Source organism: Theropithecus gelada, chromosome 14, assembly GCF_003255815.1.
Source record: "Theropithecus gelada isolate Dixy chromosome 14, Tgel_1.0, whole genome shotgun sequence".
In the NCBI taxonomy this organism is placed as follows: Eukaryota; Metazoa; Chordata; class Mammalia; order Primates; family Cercopithecidae; genus Theropithecus; species Theropithecus gelada.
The window spans coordinates 82,494,278-82,508,023 of NC_037682.1; the positions used below are offsets into that span (position 1 = coordinate 82,494,278).

General features: G+C 34.6%; 1 pseudogene; it reads left to right on the top strand.

The window, feature by feature from the left end:
- Positions 1-5,089: 5,089 nt before the first annotated feature.
- LOC112607461 lies at positions 5,090-5,163 on the top strand (annotated as a pseudogene).
- The last annotated feature ends 8,583 nt before the right edge of the window (positions 5,164-13,746 follow it).

Genomic DNA, 13,746 nt, shown 5'->3' on the forward strand with positions numbered 1-13,746 from the left:
ACACGTTTCAATACTGCCCAGTGACTTTTACCCAGTATCACTGGACTTCATTATCATGTTAAAGAATATATTACTTACTTATAGGGTAATGAGAAGAGTCATTTTGAGTTCATAGCATTGTCTTATAAAAATGTAACACATCATTAAACCAAAATAGAGTTTTTATTTAAAGAAAACAATTACGAATATCCATTGATGGCCTCCTGTGTGAACAAAAGGGAACATTGCATCATGTTTCAAGAAAATATTGCAATTTAAGATAAAATGGTCATGATGACTCATAATTTTCTTGATGAGATCAAAAGCTCTCATTTATTTTAATTTATAGTACAGACCCTGTCAAGATTTTCTTTGACCTGTCACATGAAATACGTTATTAAGTATTTCATTCATGTAAAATAATGCAGAAATGGCATCTTCACAATTAGATGAGGTAATATGACACAGTAATAACCTAAAACGATAGCTCAGTATAATGTGAGTTGCTGTGTGGCTAGTTTCAGGGTGTGAACAGCTTCACAGGAAACACAACCCATGAATTGTAAGGGGTTAAAATCCTAATATGTTAGAGAATTTGAATGTGTGGAGTGGAATATTCATCTTAAGTTTATTGGTTATAAGAGTAAGGTCTAGAGCTACTAGGAATCCTAGAGCAGTTACGTATAGGGCTGAGAGTTTTAGGTGGGGTGATATTGTTATCTGGGGAAGTGAAGTGGGAGAGATGCTATTGGTGGTGAGGAATCCTGCGAGTAGGCTGCTGGTTGTGAGCAGGAAGGGTTATATCATTTTACTAAATTAAGCAGTTGTGAATTTGTAGGTGTTATTTCATTTTTAATAAATTAGTTCTCTGAAAGCAACTGAATGAAATAGGTAAAATTACTTCGGTATTTTCATTTTTAATTGAAGGTTTGACTTTCAAAACATATTTTCTAAGCCATTTTGTTGAACAACACAAATATATAGATCACAAGGAAGCAAACTTACCTTCATACCTAATTATTTTTAATAGTTATACATTAGAAATATTAAACAAGAAAGAATTTCCTTATTTGCTAAGGCCTAGGAAGATGTGTTCACAACACTTGTCTAAGGGATACAGAAATGCTTTTCAATCCTGCTCTGTGGAATAAGGGGGCTGACCAGAGAAAAAGGCCTAAGATTTGGATCCGGTTCACATGCTACAGAAAGGCAGTATGTGCGTGTCAATGCAAGTCCTCAGAAGACTCCATCCACTTGTACATGCAGTCCAGTGAATGACCTGAAATGTGACAGGTCAGTGTGTCTACCTCTTGGTATTCCGGAAGCTAGAAAAGCTCTGCATTTGTGTTAACATAAAAACAAACTCATGAGACATAATGTATGGAATCACACTGTTAGCCTGGCCCATTCACAACTTCTACTTTGATAGTGATTTTCAAAGATATTTTATTTAAAAAGACCATTTTTCTTAATATACTCTAAAACACATAGATTTTAACCATATTCTAAAACAGACTTACAATATTCATATATTATTTTCTCCTGAGACGAGTTTTGCCTTGTATACATTCACTGTAAAAATAATTTTAAAAGTAGCTATTTAAAAAATTATTCCAGAATGACACTGAGCTACATTATTGCCTCTACTTTTAAGCTACCAAAAAGTAAATGGTGTTTATTGAGTTTAATATTATAATAAGTTTTTTTGTTTTTTTTTTTTTGAGACGGAGTCTCGCTTTGTCGCCCAGTCTGGAGTGCAGTGGCCGGATCTCAGCTCACTGCAAGCTCCGCCTCCCGGGTTTATACCATTCTCCTGCCTCAGCCTCCTGAGTAGCTGGGACTACAGGCGCCTGCCACCTCGCCCGGGTAATTTTTTGTATTTTTAGTAGAGACAGGGTTTCACTGTGTTAGCCAGGATGGTCTTGATCTCCTGACCTCGTGATCCACCCGTCTCGGCCTCCCAAAGTGCTGGGATTACAGGCTTGCCACCGCGCCCGGCCTATAATAAGTTATTTAAAACAATAATTACTTTTGAAATTGAACAAAACGTGATGAATAACACATCAGTCATTCCATATTTTCAAACATTTTTAAAAACTACTTTAAAGTTCATATGGAACCAAAAATGAGCCTTCATTGCCAAGACAATCCTAAGCCAAAACAACAAAGCTGCAGCCATCACACTACCTGATTTCAAACTATACTACAAGGCTACAGTAAGCAAAATAGCATGGTACTGGTACCAAAGCAGAAATATAGACCAATAAAACAGAACAGAGCCCTCAGAAATAATACCACACATCTACAATCATCTGATCTTTGACAAACCTCACAAAAACGAGAAATGGGGAAAGGATTCCCTATTTAATAAATGGTTCTGGGAGAACTGGGTAGCCATATGTAGAAAACTGAAACTGGATCCCTTCCTTACACCTTATACAAAAATTAATTCAAGCTGGGTTAAAGACTTAAATGTTAGACCTAAAACCATAAAAACCCTAGAAGAAAACCTGGGCAATACCATTCAGGACATAGGCATGGGCGAGGACTCATGACTAAATAACAAAAGCCAAAATAGAAAAATGAGATCTAATTAAACTGAAGAGCTTCTGCACAGCAAATGAAACCACCATCAGAGTGAACAGGCAACCTACAGAATGAGAGAAAATTTTTACAATCTATCCATCTCACAAAGGGCTAATATCAAGAACATACAAATAACTTAAACAAATTTACAAGAAAAAATCAACCCCATCAAAAAGTGGGCAAAGGACAGGAACAAACACTTCTCAAAAGAAGACATTTATTCAGCCAATGGACACATGAAAAAATGCTCATCATCACTCGCTATCAGAGAAATGCAAATCAAAACCACAATAAGATACCATCTCATGCCAGTTAGAATGGCTCTCATTAAAAAGTCAGGAAACAACAGGTGCTGGAGAGTGAAGAAATAGGAATACTTTCACACTATTGGTGGGACTGTAAACTAGTTAAACCATTGTGGAACACAGTGTGGCGATTTCTCAAAGATCTAGAACTAGAAATACCATTTGACTCAGCCATCCCATTACTGGGTATATACTGAAAGGATTATAAATCATGCTGCTATAAAGACACATGCACATGTATGTTTATTGCAGCACTATTCACAATAGCAAAGACCTGTAACCAACCCAAATGTTCATCAATGATAGACTGGATTAAGAAAATGTGGCAAATATACATGTATGGAATACTATGCAGCCATAAAAAAGATGAATTCATGTCCTTTGTAGGGACATGGATGAAGCTGGAAACCATCATTCTGAGCAAACTCTCACGAGGACAGAAAACCAAACACCACATGTTCTCACTCATAGGTGGGAATTGAACAATGAGAACACTTGGACACAGGGTGGGGAACATCATACACTGGGGCCTGTTGTGGGGTGGGGAGAGGGGGGAGGAATAGCTTAGGAGATATACTTAATGTAAATGATGAGTTAATGGGTGTAGCACACCAACATGGCACAGGTATACAAATGTAACAAACCTGCACGTTGTGCACATGTACCCTAGAACTTAAAGTATAATAGTAATAATAATAATAAATTAGGCAGGGTGCAGTGGCTCACACCTATAATCCCAACACTTTGGGAGACCGAGGTGGGCGGATCATGAGGTCAGGAGTTCAAGACCAACCGGGACAGCATGGTGAAACCACGTCTCCACTAAAAAATACAAAAATTAGCTGAGCATGGTGGCATGTGCCTGTAATCCCAGCTACTCGGGAGGCTGAGGCAGGAGAATCGCTTGACCCTGGGACAGGAGGTCGCAGTGAGCCTGGTTTGCACCACTGCACTGCGGCCTGGACTATAGAGCGAGACTCCACCTCAAAATAAACAAATAAATAAATAAAAAGAATTATCAGACAGAAAATTGGTAAACTGAGTTTCTATAACAATTACTTTTCTCTCCTTTCCCATTTCCTCCCATCTTATTTCAAATAAAAGACTATTTTTTAATAAGAACATTCATGTAAAGATTTATATGATTCTATTTGTTTATATTGTTAAGTCCAGTGATCAAGAATAATCTTGGTTGGAGAAAATATATCTCTGGCTGAACCGCATTAGAGGAAGAATTACTTTGACTTAGATTAGCTACTAATACAGCTATTCAAAGTGCTTCTTTTTAAATAATCTTCAGCTGTCTTAAGATGATTTCTTTCTGGGTGTTAACATGGCAACTAAACTTGGTAGTTAAGGCGAGGACTCTGGAATATGGCAAACCTTTCTGGTTTTGACTCTATATGAACTGGAGCAAATTGTTTAACCTTTTGGGCTTTATTTTCTCTGATGTGGAATAGAGTGGGATATTAGGGTAATTAGAGATCTACAAGACACGGAGGCTAGAGAAGGTAAGTGGATGAGGAAGTAGGCTGTTGAACTCTGAGAGCAAAATTTGGCAGTGAATCGTTGTTCAATAAAAGGAAACATAATTGGATAAATTTCAATGTGGTCCTATACAGGTTGACAAAAAAAAAAAATCTATTTGCCAAAGCATTGATTTCACTGATAATGCACAAAGTGCATAATGGGAATTCTTGGTCAAAAAAAAAATAATCTAGAACAACAGCAAAAAAATTTGACCTCAAATTGCATTCCTTTTAGAGATGTGCTATATCAAACAAATGTGTCCTTAATCATACAGGTAACAAGCTATAATTACATTAATCAGATTCTATTGTTGAGTCTTTTGATGCCAGCACAACTCAGAAAGCTTTAATTAAGTGATATGGATATACTGCATAATCTTTTAAAGAGAAATTTCATGTCTCAAATAAAACTTCAAGGTAATCCTATGTCAATAGTGAATATTCCAGTACTTATGATCCCCTGGATGTGGTACTTTCTGATGCATCTGAACCTATTACACACTGTTACTTCACAGATGACTTCTTAGTCTTCTTTTCTTGACGTCTTTCTTTAAGATCATCCCTGAAGTTACTTTTTCCAAGGTCCTTACTTTATCCCATTCCCTTGCCCTGAGGCTAGACAGGGTGCTCAAAATTAGTCAGAAATTGTAAATAGAGACATTTAGAAACATTCTAGAGAGTTGTGATTTTTAATGTTTTGATTTCTTTTTCATTTTGTCTTGAGGGCTCTCTGTTATGAGGCACCATAAGCCAAGAGAGCCCCTCTCTAGGAGAACCCTGACAGAGGGAAAGTTAGGTTCAGGCGTGTCAGTTAGGTGAGACACAATGAGGAGGTGAAACCAAAATGCATGAACCAGAAAGCAATTTATTATTTTTAGATCTCAGAGAAGTTAGTGGTGTCAATGGAGAGGTGAGGCACGAAAAGTCTGGAGGCAGCATGGAGCTCAACCAGCAGACAGGGAGCAAGAGAGAGAGAAAGGACCTGTGGGACTATGCCTTTATTAAAGTCCATGAGCATTATTTTTTAGGCTTTCCCACAAGAGGTGAGGACTGGGTAGTTTAAAAAACACATGTGGAAGAGGAAACATTTTCACGACTCTGGTTTTATCATGGTCAGCAGCTGGGGAGTGTGCTGGATTTCAGGTCAGTGGGACAAGGAATAATGCTATCCCACAAACACACCCACATGGTAGGTAAGTTTTTACTAAGCTAAACGTGACAGGATATGATTGTTTTAAACAGTTTATGTCAGGACTAAAAATGGATGCTGAGGCAGCAACTGTATTAAGCAAATTTATAACAATAGTTTAAGCAGAAAAGAATTTATTAAGTGTTATCAACAGCTTACAGTATTTTTAGGAAGAGCTCACAGTGTTTTCAAGGAAGACTGGCAAAAAGGACTCTTAGCTAAACTTCCAGGAAAATGACCCAAATTGCAACTCAACAAAGCCAAGGGAGCTGCTACCTCTACCAGTATTTGCAGACCCAAGAAACTGCTGCTGTGGCCACTAGCTCTAGAACAAGCCACCTCTGCCATAATTGGGTGGCTGCCAAATCAGGGTCAAGTGCTTTATTTAGAAGTGGTCACTCTGGAACTACACAGCTTGTTGATATATATCATCAAAATAGAAATTTTCTGCAGTCTGCCTCTCTCCCCAAATAATTTAGTACTTTTTGAAGCTTATATAAGCAATATTATTGGTGGATCCTAAATCATATATGGGATGCCAGTTATACAGTGGAGCAGAAAACTCAGCTTTTTAAAGTACGCTAATCTCTGTGTCTTTTCCACTGAGAACGGCATGCCAAAAAGTGGTGAACACAGAATCTGACATATGCCCCTTCATTGTGCCCACTAGGAATTTATGTGTAGCACTCACCCCCTGCAGAAGATAAGGATTATAGTATTATTGCAGCATGTCTGTGATTTTTAATCAGCTTATATCAACAGGGCCTACCTCACAGTACTGTTATAATCTCAAATAAATAAATACATAAAAATACTTCAGCACAGTGTAATCCACACTTTAAAAACTCTCAAATAACTGTTATCATAGCTTTACTTTCTTGCTTGTATATCTACCTAGATTGCAGATTCCTTCAGAATAGTGACTATATCCTTATCTCATAACCTAGTGCCTATCAGAGCATCCGGCACATATTAGGTGAAAAATAAGTCTTGGTTAAAATATTATAGGAGTATAAGTAATCTTTTGTTGTATTTTCCTTAGAGACTGAGGCTGTGGAATACTAAGGGTGTGCATTGGTATTTATTAAAGATCCTTGGCTTTTAAAAAATGAGGACAGTTTGCATAATGAAATCAAATTATTCATTTTTTTATTTGCAAATCAAGTAAAAATAAAATGGTTAGTAAGTATGCTTTTTAAAAAACATTAGATATATATTCACAATTATGGTAGACTCTTCTGTTGACTCACATATAACTTAATCAGCAATGTTAAAAAAATTTAAACATATTCATCAGTACATTTATCTCTACATATTATGGAGGATATTATTTCTTACAATAAGTGTAACATACTAGACATTGTGTTATTTATTACTCATAAACCAAATGAAACATAGATTGGCTGGTAAGAGATGATACTACAGGTATTTAATTTATGGGATTCAGTGGCAAAAACTTTCAGATCTGAAGTTTGAAAATAAGCAAAACAATGTGTTCTTTTAAATATTTATTTTTACCAAGTATTTTAAATTTTTCGGAGTCACTACTTTTGTTCTGGGTTTTATCCTTTTGTAAATGATTTTGTTTGGGTAACTAAAATCACTCTAGCTTTTTCAAGTTGAAAGGGATGTTTGACCATCTACTGATTTCTCAACTCTGGGTGGCAGTTCCCTTTGTGCAGTTCTTGCAAGGTGGTTGCCCAGTTTCTGCTGGACTATCTTAAAACATTCAGGATGGGAAACTTTTCACCTCACAGGGTAGTCTTGTTTCCTGCATTATAATCTCTATAAAACCATTTTTTTAAAAAATGGAAATCTGTTTTTCTCTGCCTCATACTTCTTGGTTTTATTTAAGTAAAAATAAAGGCTTTAAAATACGTTACTGATCTTGCAAATAGAACGTTTATTTATTTTACATTTTTGAAAAAGTTCTCAATTCTACCCAAATAGTTTTCCACCTTATGTTGATAAATTGTACACTAAATGCCTATTGAAAATTTATTCTTCACCTGATCCACTTCTTCCTGATCCAAGATTTCTATTCTCATATTTCAGGCAAGGGAATCATTTTCTTTCACTAAGAAGTTTTCCCCTTCAGTGCCTCTATCTGTGAGGTCTCTTTTAGGCCTACCACAAATCTATAGATGAGCTCTCAACTGCAATATGGCTATACTTGTAAGAATTACATGTTCTACTCTTAAACTACCTTGTGAAAAAAGAGCATTTTTTTTTTTAAATGAGCCAGCACCCCTTTGTCTCTGACTTAGTGGAGGCTACCTCACAGGGCAGAGTCTTTTTTCACTTTCCACACCATACACAAGGCAGAGGTGGTAGCAGTGATCAAACATCAGAAGTGGTCTTCTAGGCAGATCGACATAAATTGTCCAACCTAAGTAACAGAGAGGGTAAAAACTGTGAAAGATACAAACACAGCCTCAGGCAACTATCAAACAGTATCAAAAAGTCTTACCTTGGTGTCGGACTGTCAGAAGAGAGAAAAAGAGATAAGTGTGCAAAAAATATGTGAGGAAATAATGATCTGAAACTGCAAATTTGAGGAAAAACAAGTTGGAAAATCCAACAAACTCAGTGAACTTAACAGGATAAATTCAAAAAGTTTACACTCAGACACACTAAGTCAGATTATTGGAAACCAAAGATAAAAAAAAATGCATCTTTATGAAGCATCCAATATAAAAGTGGTACATATCATACAAAGAAACAAAGATTCAAATTACTTCAGATTATCCACCAGAAACCATGAGGATTGAAGACAGTTGAACAACATTTGAATCACTGACAGAAAAGAAACGTTATCTTATTCCTACATCTAACAAAAATATCTTTCTGGAATATAGCCAAAATAAAGATACTGTCAGATAAAATAACAGAACCAAACCTGATTAGTAAAATAGGTCATTTTTTGCCACTTAAGTTTATTAAATTATATATGGCTGTTGAAAGCTAAAATTATAACACTTTCTGATGGGAGTTTCAATGTAAGCAGATGGCACATCAAAAAGGTAAGAGGGTAAGGAACTGTTTTTAGTCATAAGAAGTGGTTTTGTATGTGTGTTGTAACCTCTAAAGCAGCAACTATATTTAAATACAATTGACAAAATGGAATTCTAAAAAACATTAAAATACAAGCAAAATTTAAAAAGGGAACACAGAGGAACAGAAATAAAAAGGAAGGGCCCACGAGAAAACCAATAATAAAATGGTAGACTTTAATCCATCAATAATAGCAGAGGTAAGTCTAAGCATACCAAATATAAAGAAAAGCCATTTTAATTTTATGTTTTAAAATATCCTTTTTTCTACTATTTATAAGCAATATACTTGAAACATATTGATTTAAAATAGTATGGTAAAGAAAATATGTCATTAGCCATTTAAAAAAAACTCAAGTGTCTTTAGTAATATCAAGCAAAGCAAGTTTTAGAATGAAGAAATTATTAGGAACAAAGAGGAATATTACAAAGTGATTATGTGAATTCACTAAGAAAATATAATAATTCTATATTTATATACATCTAAACACAGTTCTGAAATACGTAAAGCAAAAGCTGATAGACTGGAAAGATCAATAGATAAATTTACAATTATATTTGAAGACTTCAATACTCACATATCTGTAATCTATAGAATGAACAGAAAAAAAAAAAATAGCAAGGATGAATTAACTGACATTTCTGAAATACTCCACTCAGCAAAACAGAATACACATTAACACAAAGTGCACATAAAACATTCAGCAGTATAGACCACATTCTAGGTCATAAAATACACACTAATAAATATAAAATAATTGGATTTATTCCAAATGTACTCTTTGATCATATGGAAATTAAACTAAAAATCAATAACAGGATGTCTGGAAAGTCCACACCTACTTGGAAATTAACACAGAACTAAATCCATATGTCAAAGAATATGTCTCAAAGGAAACTAGAAAATATTTTGAAAATAGAAGAATATATCAAAACTTATGCAGCTAAAATATTACAGGGATGGAAATGTATAGCAATACATGCTTATATTAGAAAAACAGGATATTAAATCAACAATTTAAGACACCACCTAAGGCACAAGAAGAGAAAGCTAGTGCCACATCAAGCAGGAAGAAGGACGTGAGAGAGATGAAAGTAGGAATCACTAAAATTAATAACAGAAAATCAAAAGAATAATTTATTAAGCCAAAAATATTTTTAAAGCATCAGTAAAACTGATAAACCTCTTGACAGTTTCTCCAACAAGAAAATAAAGAAGACACATTGCCAACAAGAAGAATAATATTAATATAGATGGTAAAGGGATAATAACAAAATAGCTTGAATGACTCTATGCACATTGACTCCACTACCCAGATGAAATGAGCCAATTCCTTGAAAGACAGAGACCACTGAAATTCAATAAAAAATAAGTTAATATCTAAATCATTCTATATTTTTAGCATAAAGTTTTTAGTTAAAAACACTTCAAACAAAAGAAAACACTTCAAAAGAAAATGAATTTGCTGGAGAATTTTATCAAACATTTAAGGAATAATGTCAGTTCTAGATCATCTTTTATGATAGCAGAAGAAATACTTCCCTACTCATTTTATGAGGCCAACATTACTCTGCTACCAAGACCAGAAAACAAAAATGAATGAAAAGAAAACTACAGGCCGGTATCCCTCGTATGTTAAATGAGTGTGAGCAACTTCAACACATATTATAAAATGGAATACTGCAATATATAAAGAGTATGATACACCATGGCCAAATAGTTTTACACCAGAATTCAATACTAATTCAACATTTGAAAACCAATCATTGGTTTCCACTATATTAGTAGACTAAATAAGGAAAAACATGATCATATCAATAGCTGCAGAAAAAGCATTTGACAAAATTCAGAATCCATTTATAATCTTAAAAATTGAATTACCTATGAATAGAAGAATATCTTTTTTTTTTTTTTCAGATACTGTCATGCAGTGAAAGACCGAGCACTTTCCCCTGTGATCCAGGTATGTATAACTACTCTTGATCTCTCCTATTTATTATTGTGCTGCAAGTTCAAGAAAGTACACTAAAGTAAAAAATAAATAAATAAAATGTATTCTAATTGTTAAGGGAAATAAACTGACCTAATTTGCAAATACAATGATTTTATAAGTAAAATACACCAATGAATACACTAAATAGCTTTAAGAGATCATAAGTAAATTTAGAAAGGCCAAAAAACAAAAAATCAATCATACACCAAAATTAAAAATTAGAAACCGGGACTTAGAAAAAAAGAAAAAAGGAATGCATTTCACAATATGCTTCCCATCCTAATAAAATAGTTAGGTACCAATCTAGCAAAATATTTGCAAAATATATATGGTGAAATCTACAAACACTGATGACAGAAACCAGAGAGAATGTAAATAAATGGAGAAATGTTTTACTTTGTTAAAAGACTGAAAGATACAGTAAGATCACTTCTCTCCAAAGTGATGTATGGCGTTAATGGAATCCCAGTCAAAATCTTAGCAGAATTCCTGGTAGATACATAAACTTTATTCCAAAAATTTGTATGTAAATCTCAAAAACTCGAATTGTCAAAACAATTGTTTAAATTAGAATAAAGTTAGAGTTATGTGATATTAAGTTATATTATGAAGCTACAGTAATGAAGACAGTGTAGTATTGACAAAATAAAACATATAGACCTATTGAACAGTATACAGATCTTCAAATATGGTGGCCAACTGTTTTTGACAAATGTGCAAAGACACTTCAGTGGAGAAGCGCAAAATTTTCAACAAATGGTGCTGGAACAGTTGGACGTTAACATACAAAAATAATGAACCTGTAAAAGCATACGCAAAAATTAACTTTAAATGGTTCATGGATTTAACTGTATATGTAAAACACTGAAGAAAATATAGAAAAAGTTCTTTATGACATTGGTTAAGCAGATTATAAATGCAAACTCAAAGCATCACCCAAAAAATAAAAAAAAGAAGACAAATTAGACTTTATCAAAATTAAAAAAAAAAAATGTTCTCTAAAGGACGTTATACAGAAAATAAGAAGTAAATCAAAAGTAGGCTGGGCACGATGGCTCATGCCTGTAATCCCAGTACTTTGGGAGGTCGAGGCTGATGGATCACCCGAGGTCAAGAGTTCATGACCAGGGTGGCCAACATGGTGAAACCCCGTATCTACTAAAAACATAAAAATTAGCTGGGCATGGTGGCACAGGCCTGTAATACCAGCTACTCAGGAGGCTGAGGCTGGAGAATCCCTTGAACCTGGGAGACGGAGGTTGCAGTGAGCCAAGATTGCACCCCTACACCCTAGCCTGGGTAACCACTTATTCAAGTGGTTACTATAAAAATATTGGCATTTGTCACATATGGATAACAGAGAAAACAACAACAAAAAAAAAAGAGTTCTGACAACAACGACTGTAAGAACGAATAGCTCCTGCATTGCTTTACTAGAGGAATACAAATGCTACAGACACTAGAAAACAGTCTGACAGTTAATTACAAAGTTAAAAATAGAATTATCATATGTCTCAATAATGACATTTATAACTATTTATTCTGGAGAATGCAAAACATATGTTCACACAAAACCTGAACATCTGGGGGTAATTTTCACCCAATGAGAGATTGTCTGGAAACATTTTTGGCTATCCCAGCTGGAGAGGAGGATGCTACCGGCATCTAGTGTGTACAAGACAGGGATCCTACTAAACATCCTATAGTGCACAAAACCTTTCCCCATAGCAAAGAGTTATCCAGCCCAAATTATCAATAATGCTGACTTTGAGAAACCCTGCTGTACATACAAGCTTATAGCTGCATTAATTCTAACCACGAAAAACTAGAAACAACATAAATGTCCCTTAATGACTAAATTGATACATTTTGACATATATATATAATGAAATATTCTCTGAAATAAGGAACAAACTGTTCCTACATGTGCAATAACTTGGATAGATATCAAATGTTTTATGCTAAGTGAACGATGACAGACTCAAAATGTTATATACTGTATAATTCCATTCACATGATATACTGAAAAATGTAAAGCTTTAATGATAGTGAAACTTTTTGTGGTTTCCAGGGATTAGGGCTTGAGGTTGAGTCTATCATGAAGAAATCCTTAGGGGTGCTGGACTTATTCTGCCTTATGTTAGTGGTAGTGGTTACATGAATCTATAAGTGTTAAAACTCATGGGATTCTATACCAAAACAGAGACTTTTACTACAGATAACTTTAAAAAAAAAAAAAAAAGTCAGTTTATAAATGCAATTCCTGTAATTCTGTTTTATTCTTAGAAATATTATACTAGCAGTTTCCCATAAGCCTCCCATAGCTTCACAAAAGCTTTCATTCATTGTGATATGATTGTTATATGCTAGATACTTAACATACATTATCTAATTCCATCCCTGCGACACTGTAAGGAATATATAATTCTGTTTTTACAAATGGACCAATAGTTATTTGTACACTACTAACTGGGGGTGGTAGAATCTAAATCATGCCAGTGAATTATAATTTTAGTGTTATTTTCAGTTATTTTTCTGAGATATTAAATTTTAATTCTCAAAGGCTATATATCTACCTTTCTTTTAACTAAAAAGCACATGGAAAGAGAATAATGGTGAACATAGCATTTGCATTTTCTTCATTCTTCTGATTTTGATTCTATACTTGGTATTGTTTAAAATTTTTTCAAGTGTTCATCTTTTTATTTAAAAAACTCATATTATTATGACTATTGGGAAAAGCCTTAATTGATTAACAAATCATTGTTAACACATGATATGGTTTGGCTGTGTCCTCACTCAAATCTCAACTTGAAGTGTTATCTCCCAGAATTCCCATGTGTTGTGGGAGGGACCCAGGGGGAGGTAATTGAATCATGGGGGCTGGGTTTTCCTGTGCTGTTCTCATGAGAGTCAATAAGTCTCATGAGATCTGATGGATTTATCGGAGGTTTCTCCTTTTTCTTCTTCCTCATTTCTCTTGCTGCCACCATGTAAGAAGTGCCCTTTGCCTCCTGCCATCATTCTGAGGCCTCTGCAGCCATGTGGAACTGTAAGTCCAATACAACCTCTTTTTGTGCCCAGTTTTTGGTATGTCTTTATCAGAAGTGT